The sequence below is a fragment of the Trichosurus vulpecula genome, chromosome 7 (genome assembly GCF_011100635.1).
Source record: "Trichosurus vulpecula isolate mTriVul1 chromosome 7, mTriVul1.pri, whole genome shotgun sequence".
Taxonomy (NCBI): domain Eukaryota; kingdom Metazoa; phylum Chordata; class Mammalia; order Diprotodontia; family Phalangeridae; genus Trichosurus; species Trichosurus vulpecula.
The window spans coordinates 230,196,402-230,211,574 of record NC_050579.1 but is presented as its reverse complement, the minus strand read 5'-3'; positions in this window follow the sequence as shown (position 1 = coordinate 230,211,574).

Here is a 15,173-nt window from a genome sequence, read left to right as displayed (position 1 = left end):
AGAGCTAGCAAGTCTATATGATGAAGCTCGGATATCAATCAGTTTCTATATAAGAAAGACACTTGACAAGTCTCTGGTCCCAGCCAAGCAATCCATTTTTAACCTTAGACATACGCATAATCCCAGCAGAAAAATGGGGAGACAAGATCAGAGTTTCTCTAAGACTTGTGAGAGAGCTTTGATTCCATTAAGTAAGGATTACTTAAAATCATAAAAGAAATATAGATATTATGTAGTGTAATATCCTTTTGAATTGGAGGATCTGGGTTCAAATCCTATCTCTATTGCTATTTATGTGACCTTGTAATTTACCTTTCTGGGCTACAGCTTTCTCAACTATAAAAAAGGCTCATAGGATTGAGTGATAGTAGAGATTTTAGAAGTAATCTAGTCTAACCTTTTTCTTTTCTTTTTTTTACAGCTGAGAAAACTAAGGCCCAAAGAGAGTTATGTAATTTCTACAATGTCACAAAGGCACCATGTGATGGAACTCAGAGTTAAAACCAGGTGCCCCAATTCTAAATCCAGTATTCTTCGGACTGCATGGACTGGCTGATCTCTAAGGTCCTTTCTAGCTCTTAATCCTATGAAGCTGTGAACTTTATATTGCATCCCTGGTATGTAATTAATTGACTTCTTCTGGGAATATCACCAACAAATGAGAGGGGGCTCACTATCTCACATGGTAACCAAACTATTTGGGGACAGCAGTCATTATTCAACATGGAGCTGAAAATTGCCTCCATGTAATGTCAACCACTGAGACCTAATTTTGTTCTCTAGAACTACACAGAATAAATATATTCTTCTCTACAACAACCCTTCAAATTCTTAAAAAGCTGTCACATCTACATTAGATCTTTTCTCCAAATAAACATACACATTATCTTAAAATCTTCTTCATATGAAATTTCAAGTACCCACTTTATTTTTCTTAATATCCTTTTTGACATATGCCAATTTGTGAGTGATCCTTTTAAATTTAATTAAAGATGGCAGGCTATAGTCAACATTCTGCTCCCAAACAACTTTAAAACAATGCCTCAAATCAAAGTCTATAGCAGCAAAAAAAAAGAAAAGAAAGATCAAGATCAGATATTTTTCCAGCCCAAGATAATTTAGGAGATTGGCAAGAGACATCTGGGGTGGAGGTCAGCTCAGAGTACAGCCCAAGCCCTGGCAATACCAACAGCAGGCCTTGAAGGTAACTGTTTTTGGAGTTCTCAGGCCAGAGACAATAAGGAGGCCAGAAAATTGCTGTGAAAGAGATTATAGGGGACTCTTTGCTGGCACTGGGTGTAGGACTCTGTTGCGTTGCCTATCTGCAGTTTTGGGCTATAGTTCAAGGGTAAAGAAGAGCACTAGGACTTGCAGACATAAGGTATCAGGGGCCCTGTTCACAATTCTAGAGTGAAGAGGGCTTGTGATCACTCACAAGGGAGTAGAGTCTATACCCTCAGTTCCAAAGAAGAAAGTAATACTAACACTTGTTTCTGCAGGGGAGCAAGGTCCCTTTCTGAGTAAAGACCAAAGCACAGTCCAGGAAACCAGTGACCACAACTCTCTTTGCATTGTACTACCTTGGAAGCAATGAAAACTTACAGACTCCCAGAACTAACTCTGAAAATAGTAACATGGCAAACCTCATGCCTGGAACAGTGATGTCTCCAACTCAGGAGGAGCCCCTAACTTTAACAAAAAGTTAAAGTCGTGAAATAGGCTGGAAAAATGAGCAAACAACAAAAAAAGAACCTGATCATTGAAAGCTACTATGGGAAAGGGATGATCAGGAGAAGACAAGACGTCAAAACAGCTACAAACAAACCCTCAGAAGGGAAAAAATGTGAATTAGACACAAACCAAACAATAATTCCTAAAGGGGTTAAAAAAGGTTATGGGGGAGGGAGCTTTTAAAATGAAATAAGAGAGGCAGAGGAATACTTGGAAGAAATGAGAGTGATATAAGAAAATTATGGAAAGAGAATTGACAGCTTGGTAAAAGAGGCACAAAAATACTGGAGAATTTAACACCTTAAAAAAAGAATTGGCCAAATGGTAAAAGAGAGACAAAAATAAACTAAAGAGAAATCAGAATGACCAAAAGGAAAAAGAGGTACAAAAATTCACTGAAAAAAAGATCTCCTTATAAAGCAGAATTAGCCAAATGGAAAAGGAGGTACAAAAACTCACTGAAGAAAATAATTCATTAAAAATTAGAATTGGGCAAGTGGAAGCTAATGACTCCATGAAATATTAAGAAACAACAAAACAAAGTCAAAGGAATGAAAAGGACAGAAGAAAATATGAAATATCAAATCATGAAGACAACTCACCTGGAAAATACATTGAAGAAAGATAATTTTAAAATTATTGGAATACCTGAAAGTCATGAGCAAAGAGCCTAGACATTATATTTCAAGAAATTATCAAGGATAATTGCCTTGATATCCTAGAAACAGAAGGTAAAATAGAAATTGAAAGAATCTACTGATCACCTTCTAAAATAGATCCCAAAATGAAAACTCTCAAGAATACTATAGCCAAATTCTAGAATTCCCAGGTCAAGGAGAAAATACTTCAAGCAGCTAGAAAGAAAAAAAAATTAAAACATCATGAAGCCACAGTCAGGACCAAAAAATATTGAGCAGCTTTTACACTAAATGAGAGGAGGGCTTGGAATATGATACTCTTAAAAGCAAAGGAGCTGAGATTATAACCAAAAATAATGTACAGAGCAAAACTGAACATATTCCTGGGGGGTGCGGTGGGGTGGAAATGGTTATTCCAAAGACCAGAGCTGAAAAAAAAATTGACTTTCAAATACAAGACTGAAAAGAAACATTAAAAAAGTAAGTAAGAAAGAGAAATCATAATGGATTCGATAAAGTTAAATTGTCTACATTCCAATGTGGGGAATTGCTACTTGTAACTCCTAAGAACTGTATCATTATTATGGCAATTAGAAGGAGTATGGAAAGACAGAGGTCATGCATGTCAGTCGATTATGATGGGATAATCTCAAAAAAATGAAAAGGTAAGATAGAGGGATGTACAGGAAGAAAGGGGAAAGGCGAGGAAGAATGAGGGAAATGATTTTACATGAAAGAGGCATGCAAGGAGGAGCTTTTAGAGTGAAGGGGGAAATGGTGGGGCTTGGGGAGGATGTGGTGTCACTGCTTGAACTTTACCATCATTGGAACTGGTTCAAAGAGGGGATAAGATATACATATGGTTGAGGTAAATAAGTCTATCTTACCCAACCAGGAAATATAAAACAGATAGGAAAAGAGAAAGGGTGAGAAAGGCTGATAGAAGGGAAGGTAGATTGAAAGAGGCAGTGGTCAGAAGCAAAACAGAATTTTGAGGAGAGATGGGGGGAGAGAAAGAAGGAGACAAACAGATGGAGAGGGACAGAGAGAGAAAGATAAACTGGAGTTGGGGGAAGGATGGAGGGAAATTCACAGTTAATAATCATAATTATGAATATGAATGGAATAAACTCACCCATAAAATGTAAGGGGACAGTAGAATGGATTAGAAACCAGAATACAGCAACATGTTGGTTACAAAAACAAAACAAAGAAACAAAAAACCCTACCACAACTGAAACAGAGAAATGTACACAGAATAAAAATAAGGAGTTAGAGCAGAATCTGTTATGCTTCATCTGAGGTTTAAAAAAAAGGCAGGCTTAGCAATCCTGATGTCAGACAAAGCAAAAGCAAAAATAAACAATTACAGGAGATAGCAGGGAAACTACATTGTGCTAAAAGGTACCATAGACAAAGAAATGATATCAATGAATAATATCAATACTAAACAAATGGCATAGCATCCAAATTCTTAAAAGAAAAGTTAAATGAATTACAGGAGGAAATAGGTGGTAAAACTGTACCAGTTGGGGACTTCAACTTTCCCTTCTTGGAACTAGATATATCTAGTCATAATTTTTTTTTAAAAAAAGTTAAGTAGATAAATAGAACCTTAGAAAATTTAGACATGATAGAACTCTGGATAAATTGAATGGCAAAAGAAAGGAGTATACTATTATTCTCAGTGGTACATAGAACCTTCACAAAAATTGACCACAAAAACCTCACAAATAAATGCAGAAAAGGAGAAATATTAAATGAGTCCTTTTCAAACCATAGTTCAGTAAAAATCACATTCAATAAAGCACCATTAAAACAGATAAAAAATTAATGTGAAGCAAAATAATCTAAACCCTAAGGAATGAGTAGGTCATAGAAAAAAATCATAAAAACTATAAATAATTTCATTAAAGAGAATGAAAATGAGACAACATACCAAAATTTATGGGATGCAGCCAAAGCAGTACTGAAAGGAAATTTATTTCTCTAAATGTTTACATCAATAAAATAGTGAAGCACAGGATCAGTGAATTGGGCATGCGATCAAAAAACTAAAAAAGAATAGATTAAAATATCCCCAATTAAACATCAAATTGAAAATCCTGAAAATCAAAAGAGAGATGAATAAAATTGAAAATAAAAAAAAAACATTGAACTAATAAATAAAACTAGGAGATTATTTTATTAAAAAAACCCAATAAAATAGATAAATCATTGGTTATTTTTATTTTAAAAAAGACAAAAATCAAATCACCAGTATCAAAAATTAAAAGAATGACTACACCACCAATGAAGTTGAAATTAATATAATTATTATGAGCTATTTTGCCCAATTATATGCCAATAAATCTGTCAATCTAAATGAAATGGATGAATATTTACAAAAATATAAGTTGCCCATATTAGCAGAAGAGGAAATGGCATATTTAAATAACCCCATATTGTAAAAAGAAATTGAACAAGCCATCAATGTGCTCCCTAAGAAAAAACTCTCCAGGAACAGAAGTATTCACAACATTTAAAGAAAAATTAGTCCTAATACTATAGAAACTATTTGGGGAAAAGAGGCAAAGGAGGAGTCCCAACAAATCCCTTTTGTGACTCATATATGGTTTTGATACCTAAACCATAAAGAACAAAAAGAGAGAAAGAAAACTATAGACCGATTTCCCTAATGAATATTGATGCAAAATTTTTAAATGAAATTCTAACAAGGAAATCACAACAATATATCACAAAGATTACATACTACAACCAGGTGAGACATATACCTGGAATTCAGGGCTGGTTCAATATTCAGAAAACTATCAGCATAATTGACTATATAAGTAACATAAACAACAAAAATAATATATTATCTCAATAGGTGCAGAAAAAGTTTTTGACAAAATGCAACTCTCATTCCTATTTAAAAAAAAACACTAGAAAAGCATGGGACTAAAAGGAAGTTTCCTTAAAATGAAAAGTAGTATCTATCTAAAAACATCAGCAATCATTATCTATAACTGGGATAAGCTAGAATAAGATCAAGGGTGAAGCAAAGATGCCCATTATTAGAAATTGTATTAGAAATGCCATTTATAGCAATAATACAAAAAAGAAGTTGAAAGAATAAAAATAGGAAATGAGAAAATAAAAGGATCACTCTTTGCAGATGATATGATGATATACTTAGAGAATCTTAAAGAATAAACTAAAAAAAAACTAGATGAAACAATAGCTTTAGCAAAGTTTCAGGATATAAAATAAGCCCATGAAAATTATCAGCATTTCTGTATTTTATCAACAAAGTCCAGCAGGAAGAGATAGAAAGAGAAATTTCACTTAAAACAAGTTCAGACAATATAAAATATTTGGGAGTCTACCTACCAGTACAAGCCCAGGGAATATATGAACACAATTACAAAACACTGTTTTTATAGAAATAAAGACAGATCTAAACAATTGGGAAAATATTAATTGCTCATTGGTAGACTGAACCAATATAATAAAAATGATGATACTACCTAAATTAATTTATTTATTCATTGCCATATCAATCAAACTACCAAAAATATTGAGCTAAAAAAAATAACAAAATTCATCAGGAAGAAGAAAATGTTGAGAATATAAAGGGAATCAATGCAAAATACGAAGGAAGGTAGCCTACGTATAGCAAGCACCTTAGCACACCCAGGATGGCCTGCTAGCACAGGTTCTTTGATCTGCTTTTCCAAAGGAAAGATAGCTTCAAAGGTATTGATAATCTTACTTTAATTCAAGATATATAAGTAAAGAATGGAAAGGTCAACACACTGAACATAGAGAAAATACAAGCAGAGAGAAATTAGCACAGAGATCCAATAGACAGAGCTCCAACTGTCTTACCAGAGTAATATATCACCAGAACAGGAGAACGCTAACACCTGGGTTCACAAAGCCAGGGGGCTCCTTAGCAAATGGCTACTCAGAATCTCCTCTGGCCAAATCACAAAGACCTCAGGTGAACATTCTTACCATGAGTGAGCCCAAAAGCAAACTCTCACCTCAGAATATATATACACTTTCAGCTAATAGGCTCGGAGCCAGAAGGCATCACAACCCTCATGACCCAGTGCCTGATTAGCTTAGTTACAAAAGGTGTGAAAACCTTCCTGCAAGCAAGCCTCCTCATAAGTAAACTTCCTTTTAGGCAAGTTCCTCCCCCAATGGGCTCTATGTGACTCAGGATGTATCATAGCTGTCAACTGGGCCAGAGCTCAAAGTAGCAAGACACCCATGATTGAAATATCTATGTACCTTTACACCTGGGAACACGGCCCCTGTTCCAAGGGAAAAAGGGAACACATGGTCACATAGACCTGTTAATGGACAGGGAAGATCTTATATTCCATTAACCCTACAGCCTAGCAGTCTCAGATCTCAAAATGCATTACAAAGCAGTAATTATGAAAACAATCTGGTACTGACCAAGAAATAGAGTGGTGGATCAATGGAATAGATTAGGTACAAAATACACAGTAGTAAGTGACCATAGTAGTTTATTAAACCCAAAGATCCAAGCTTTTGGGACAAAAACTCACCATTTGACAGAAATTGCTGGAGAAGCTAGAAACATGAACTAAGTATAGACCAACATCTCACACCATACAATAAGGTCAAAATGGGTACATGATTTAGACATAAAGGGTAATAACATAAGCAAATTAAGGGAGTGAGGAATATTTTACCAATCAGATCTATGGATTAAGGAAGAATTTATGACCAAACAAGAAATAGAGAGCATTACAGGATATAAAATGGATAATTTTAATTACCTTAAATTAAAAAGATTTTCACAAACAAAATCAATGTAGCCAAGATGAGAAGAAAAGCAGGAACTAGGAATTTTTTTTCAGCAAATATATCTGATAAAATCCTCATTTCTCAAATATATAGAGAGGTTAGTTAAATTTACAGAATATGAGTCATCTTCAATTGATAAGTAGTCAAATATTATGAACAAGCAGTTTTCAGAAGAAATTAAATCTGTTTATAATTTTATAAAAATGTTCTAAATCTAAATATTGATTAGGGAAATGGAAATTAAAATAATTCTGAGGTACCACCTCATACCTATCAGTTGGCTAATTTGACAGAAAAGGAAATTGACAAATGTTGGAGGGGATGAAGATACTAATGCATTATTGGTGAAGTTGTTGTCTGATCCAGCCATTCTGGAGAGCAATTTAGAACTATACTCAAAGGGTTATAAACTGTGCATACTCTTTGCCCCAGCAATAGTAAGTCTATATCCAAAAAAGATTAAAGGAGAAAGACATATGTACAAATATATTTATAGTATCTCTTTTTATGGTGGCAAAGAATTGGAAGTTGAAGGGATGTCCATCAACTGGAGAATAGCTGAACAAGTTGTGGTATATGATTGAGATGGAATACTATTGTGCTATATGAAATGATGAACAGGATGGTTTCAGAAAAACCTGGAAGGACTTATGTGAACTGATGCAGTGAAATGAGATGTGCCAGAAGATTACACACAATAACAGTAATATTGTATGATTGTCAACTGTAAATAACTTAGCTATTCTGATCAACACAGTGATGCAAGACAACTCTGAAGAATTTATCATGAAAAATGCTATCTCAGAAAAAATGGAGTTGGAATTCAGATCAAAGCATATTTTTTCACTTTACTTTGCTTGCTGTTTTGCAGTATGGGTAATATGGAAATATGATTTGCATTATTTCATATGTATAATTGATATGACATTTCTTGCCTTCTAAATGGGTGGGGAAGGGTGAGAAAGAAGGAAATTAGAAACTCAAAAAAGTGAATTAATATTTAAAATAAATAATAAATGAAGCCTAGACTTTCCCTCCAGAAGCATGATAGGGCCCAGCCCTAACACAAGATTAGAAAATAAGAAGTAGGCTGAAAGAAAGATCAAACAAAAAAATAATAATTCCACAATATTATAGTGGCAGGTTTCCCCAAGATAGAAACACAAAAGAAGAAAATGACTCCAAAACATCTATAAGCAATGCCTCAGAGAAAAAAACACCTTGGACTAAAACTAAGCTAGAATTCCTGAAAGAAATAAAGCAAGAGGTTTTTGTTTTGTTTTAAGAATTAAAATTTTTTATAAATCAAATGAGAACACAAGGGAAAAAATGGAAAAGGAATGAGAGTTGAGGAAGAAAGAATTGGAATGAGAAATTAGCAGCTGTGTTGGTAACCAAAACTGGGCTCCTTAGCACTTAGTCAACAAGTGCCCTTGACTAGTTTGGCTTTTTCCCCTGAACTGAATGCTGTTTGTATGTCGGATTGGAGTAAGCTTGTCGGCCCCTTCACCTTGCTTCCCTTGCTTAAGCTGATCGAAAGAACCTGTGCTTTCCCGGTCAACCCCTTCACCTTGCTTAAGCAGATTGAAAGAACCTGTGCTTTCCTCGGCGTACCTTACAGGAGCGAGAGGCTGCTATAGCTACAGCCACAGCCGAAGCTGAAGCAGGAGCTGCCGGTAGCAGAGCTGACCTACGGGAGGAAGCTGAACAAGGACTTGAGGCCAGTGAGTAATCTTTTTACCATAGAGGGGGAAGCATGATTTTGCTTTACACCATCATGCTTCTCTGTAGCCTCCTGGTTACTCTTGTAAGGCGTACTTATTGGGCTTGGAAGCTTTTGATCAATATGTCAAAAATGGGGATGCTGGTTCATGGGTTGGTTACTGTGGAGCCTAAATATATACTTTGATTCTTCTGCCTCTTATCTTGAGAATTTCTTATATCCAGCATTTCCGAACCTTTCAGACATATATATGATCCTCTTTGAGATTATAAGCTCTGCCCTCCTAATACAGCAGCTTGACAGAAAAGGCGCGAAACCTTATTGAAGCAACAAACTCATTAAAAATGAAAATGGACTAAATAGAAGACAATGATTCCATGCAGCGAAAACAAACATTAAAACAAAGCCAAGAGGGAATCTGGGGGGTGGAGCCAAGATGGCGGTTGGAAAGCAGGGACTAGCATCAACTCCCCACCAAGTCCCTCCAAAAACCTATAAAAATGGCTCTGAACCAATTCTAGAACTATAGAACCCACAAAAGTAGCAGAGGGAAGCAGGGCTCCAGCCCAGGACAGCCTGGATGGTCTCTGAGTAAGGTCTATCCCACATGGAGCTGAGAGAAGAGTGGAGCAGAGCCCAGCGTGAGCTGCTCGGACCAACCAGACCAGGAGCTGGGCGCAGCATGCCTTAGCGCCCTGAATCAGTAAGCTGCAGCAGTTACCAGACTTCTCAACCCACGAACACCAAAAACAACAGAGAAGGTTGGTGGGAAAAGCTGTGGGAGTGGAAGGAGTTCAAGGTTCGGCTACCAGCCCAGGGGCAGCAGAGGTGGGGCAGCTACAGAACTACAGCTGCAGTTGCTTCTGGCCCCAGGCCCACCTGGTGGGAGGAATTAAGTGGCAGATCAGAGCAGGAGTGCACAGCCTGCTGAAGATCTAAGTCCAGTCCAGGTTGGGGGTTCTTGGGGAAGGAGGAGGGCTGGTGTGGCAGAACTGGTGCACCCCCCCAGCATAGAATATAGTTCTCTTAACTCTACAAGCAATCATACCCTGCTGAAAAACTCAAGGGTCAGGTTAGTTGGCTGGGAACATGGCCAGGCAGCAAAAAAGCACTCAGATTCAGTCTCAGACACTGGAATCTTTCTTTGGTGACAAAGAAGATCAAAACATACAGCCAGAAGAAGTCAACAAAGTCAAAGAGCCTACAACAAAAGCCTCCCAGAAAACATGAACTGATCTCAGGCCATGGAAGAGCTCAAAAAGGATTTGGAAAAGCAAGTTAGAGAAGTAGAGTAAAAATTGGGAAGAGAAATGAGAAAGATGCAAGAAAACCATGAAAAACAAATCAATGACTTGCTAAAGGAGACCCAAAAAAATACTGAAAAATACACTGAAGAAAACAACACCTTAAAAAATAGGCTAACGCAAATGGCAAAAGAGCTCCAAAAAGCCAACGAGGAGAAGAATGCCTTGAAAGGCAGAATTAGCCAAATGGAAAAGGAAGTCCAAAAGACTACTGAAGAAAATACTACCTTAAAAATTAGATTGGAGCAAGTGGAAGCTAGTGACTTTATGAGAAATCAAGATATTTTAAAACAGAACCAAAGGAATGAAAAAATGGAAGACAATGTAAAATATTTCATTGGGAAAGCCACTGACCTGGAAAATAGATCCAGGAGAGATAATTTAAAAATTATTGGACTACCTGAAAGCCATGATCATCTTTCAAGAAATTATCAAGGAGAACTGCCCTGATATTCTAGAGCCACAGGGCAAAATAGAAATTGAAATAATCCACAGATCACCTCCTTAAATAGATCTCAAAAAGAAATCTCCTAGGAATATTGTCGCCAAATTCCAGAGCTCCCAGATCAAGGAGAAAATATTGCAAGCAGCCAGAAAGAAACAATTTGAGTATTGTGGAAACATAATCAGAATAACCTAAGATCTAGCAGCTTCTACATTAAGAGATCGAAGGGCTTGGAATACGATATTCCGGAGGTCAATGGAGCTAGGATTAAAACCAAGAATCACCTACCCAGCAAAACTGAGTATCATGCTCCAAGGCAAAATATGGATTTTTAATAAAATAGAGGACTTTCAAGGTTTCTCAGTGAAAAGACCAGAGTTGAATAGAAAATTTGACTTTCAAACACAAGAATCAAGAGAAGCATGAAAAGGTAATCAAGAAAAAGAACAAGAAAAAGAAATTGCAGGGGACTTGCTAAAGTTGAACTGTTTTTTCTTTTTTTTACATTCTTACATGGAAAGATGATGGCCTCAGTATTAGGGTGGCTGAAGGGAATATGCATATACATATATATATATATATATGTATATGTTTATGCTTATGTATATATATATGTATATGTGAATGTGTATGTATGTATATATATGTGTGTGTGTGTATATATATATATATACATATATATATATATACATATATATATATATACATATATATATATATATATATATATAGAGAGAGAGAGAGAGAGAGAGAGAGAGAGAGAGAGAGAGAGAGAGAGAGAGAGAGAGGCGGGGGGCACAGGGTGAGTTGAAGATGAAGGGAAGACATCTAAAAGAAATAAAATCAAATTAAGGGATGAGAGATGAATATATTGAGAGAGGGAGATAGGGAGAGATAGAATGGGGTAAATTATCTTGCATAAAAGTGGCAAGAAAAAGCAGTTCTGTAGGAAGAGAAGAGAAGTCAGGTGAGGGGGTATGAGTGAATCTTGCCCTCATCAGATTTGATCTGAGGAGGGAATACCATACATACTCAATTGGGTATCTTACCCCACAGGAAAAAAAGGAGGAAGAAGATAAAAAAAGGGGGGATGTTAGAAAGGAGGGCTGATGGGGGTGGAGGTAATCAAAAACAAACACTTTCGAAAGGGGACAGGGTCAAGGGAGAAAATTCAATAAAGGGGGATGGGTTGGGAAGGAGCAAAATATAGTTAGTCTTTCACAACATGAGTATTGTGGAAGGGTTTTACATAATGATACGCATGTGGCCTATGTCGAAATGCTTGCCTTCTTAGGGAGGGTGGGTGGGAAGTGAAGAGGGGAGAGAATTTGGAACTCAAAGTTTTAAAAACAGATGTTCAAAAACAAAAAGTAAGTTTCTACATGCAACTAGGAAATAAGATACACAGGCAATGGGGCATAGAAATTTATCTTGCCCTACAAGAAAGGAAGGGCAAAGGGGATGGGAGAGGAGTGGGGTGACAGAAGGGAGGGCTGACTGGGGAGTAGAGCAACCAGAATATATGCCATCTTGGAGTGGGGGGAGGGTAGAAATGGGGAGAAAATTTGTAATTCAAACTCTTGTGAAAATCAATGCTGAAAACTAAATATATTAAATGTGAAATAAATAAATGAATTTTAAAAAATTAAGGGAAAGAAAAAACAAAGCCAAGAGGCTGAAAAATAGAAGAAAGTGTCAAGTACCTCATAACAAAAACAACTGACCTAGAAAACAAATAGAAGAGAACTGATTTAAGAAGTGTTGGACTATATGCAATCCATTACCAAAAAATGTCTAGATATTCTCTTTCAAGAAATATTAAAAGAAAATTGCCCAGATCTCTTAGAAACAGAGGGCAAAATAGAAATAGAAAAAATCTACCAGCCACCTCTAGATAAAAATCCAAAAAAGGAAAACTCCCAGGAATATTCTAGCTAACGCCTGAAGCTTCTCAGTCAAAGGAAAACACTATAAGCAGCCATAAAGAAAGAAATCAAGGGCCAAGCTGCAACCATTCTAAAGGAATGAACTTCTTGGCTATTATATTACAAAAAGCTTATACCATATTGTATTATATTGTATTATATTATATTGTATTATGTTATGTTATGTTATGTTATGTTATGTTATGTTATGTTGTGTTGTGTTGTGTTGTAGTGTGTTGTATCGTATTGTATCACATTACATTACATTACATTACATTACATTACATCATATCATACCGTACCAATTCACATCACATGACATGGCATGATATGATATGACATATTGTATTATATTACATTACATTATATTATATTATGTTATATCATGTTATGTTATATTATGTTATGTTATATTATGTCATATCATGTCATGTCATCGTGTCATGTCATACTATACTATATTTTGTTATACTGTTACGTTATACTATGTTGTGTTATATTGTATCATGTCATGTCATGTCATATTATATTATATTCCAGAAGATGTGAGCTTATAGCCAAGAATAACCTACCCAGAAAAACTGAGTATAATGCTACAGGGGGGAAATAGACATTTAAGGAAACAGTGGGCTTCCAAACATTCCTGGTGAAAAGACCAGAACTGTGGAAAAACTTTTGAAGCTCAGACACAGGAGTAAAGATAAATATAGAAAGTATACATGAATGAACAATGATAAAGAACTAAACAAGGATATACTGCTTATAATATGGGGAGATGATATATATGTCCTTTCTGAGCCCTGTCATCACCAGAGTTTTTAGAGGGAGTTCAACTAGGTAGCGTCTGGGAATGGTTCTGAAATGTCTTGATGATTTTGAGAAACGAATGGAAATAGAAGGGAAAGGGAACATAGTAAGGTAGGGAAAAGGAAAAGGAAACTTAGGGGAAGTTATCTCACATAATTAGAGTAAACAAGTAGACCTCTATACAAACAAGGAAGATGTGGACGGGGGAATATCAGACAATTTAACCTCATTTTCATCCCAAATGATCAAGGAAGCTAAAAATAAGCATACTTAGAGTTGTATATAGAAATACATTTCACTCAACACGGAATTAAGAAATAGAAAAAGGGGAGAGGGCCAATTAGAGAGAGGGTAAATTATGAGAGGAAATAGTCCTAAGCCAAAAAAGAACCCCAACACTCTAAGGATGTACAAAAATAATTATAGTTCTTTCTGAGGTGGCAAAGAATGGGTCTGATGGACCCTAGAAGGAATCTGAAAAGGTACCTGTATGATAGGGACTATGTGAACATGTGGTAAATACATATAGTGCTCAACTCTCTTATCGGCATATTGACCAACCAGTTTCCAGAGGTCTAATGATAAAACATATTTGCCACCTCCTGATAGAGAGGTGAAAGACTCAGAATGCAGACTGAGACAGATATTTTTTGGACATAGCCAATGTAGAAATAGGGCAGCTAGATGCTGCAGTGGTGAGAGCACTAGGCTTGGAACCAGGAAGACTCATCATCCTGAGTTCAAATCCATCCTTAGACACTTACTAGCGGTGTGACATTGGACAAATCACTTAACCCTGTTTACCTCAGTTTCCTCATCTGTAGAATGAACTAGAGAAGGAAATGGTCAACCATTCCAGTATCTTTGCTAAGAAAATCCCAAAAGGGGGTCATGAGGAGTCAGACATGACTGAAAAATGACTGCATAAGCATATACAGATGTAGAAATGTTTTGACACATGCTTATAATGTGCTTTGTTTTTCTTGTGTTCTAATGTAAGGGGCAGGGTGGGAGCATGAGAAAGCAGAAAATAGATTATTAAAATTAATAAAACTTTAATATTAAAAATTAAAAAGAAATGTATATAAATTATATATATATATATATATATATATATATATATATATATATATATATAAATTATATATATATAGCCAATTACAGAGGGTATAAAATTCATAGGTCATATGAAACAGGACTCTAAATGTGATCAAAAACAAAGACTTATTAGATCAAATTGGTTTCATTGGCAGGGTGTATGCTAATCTTTGACAAAAACTTTCCTGAGAGAGAAAAACTTAGTTTCTTGGAAATTGCAAGGGATTCTTTGTATAAAGGCTATTAAGACTTTATGAAGGGAGGAGATAAAATTAAAATGGAGCAAATTAGGGACAGTGATGTACATACATAGAGTATGTATGGAAACATTTTCACCAATTAACTGAATATAGTCTTTGTGCACAGAACATTAGACCCCCTAAGTCTTCTATTTATCCCAAAATAAATACTACATGGGAAGAATAAGTAAAAAGCTCTCTGTACCTTAGTCCTGTTCTTAGCCCCTAATCTGAATTCAAAACCTTCAAATGAACTTTAAACCTTCCCGTTTCTTTTTCTACATTCTAACTAAAAAGTTATTCTGAGCTATACCGTATTGAATTTAGTGGTACCTAACCACATCATACTGTTGCTAGCAATCTCCTTTCTTTTCTTTATTGTTATGTACTTTCTTGATCTAGGAGTATAATTTAAAAGATAACTGCATATGGATGT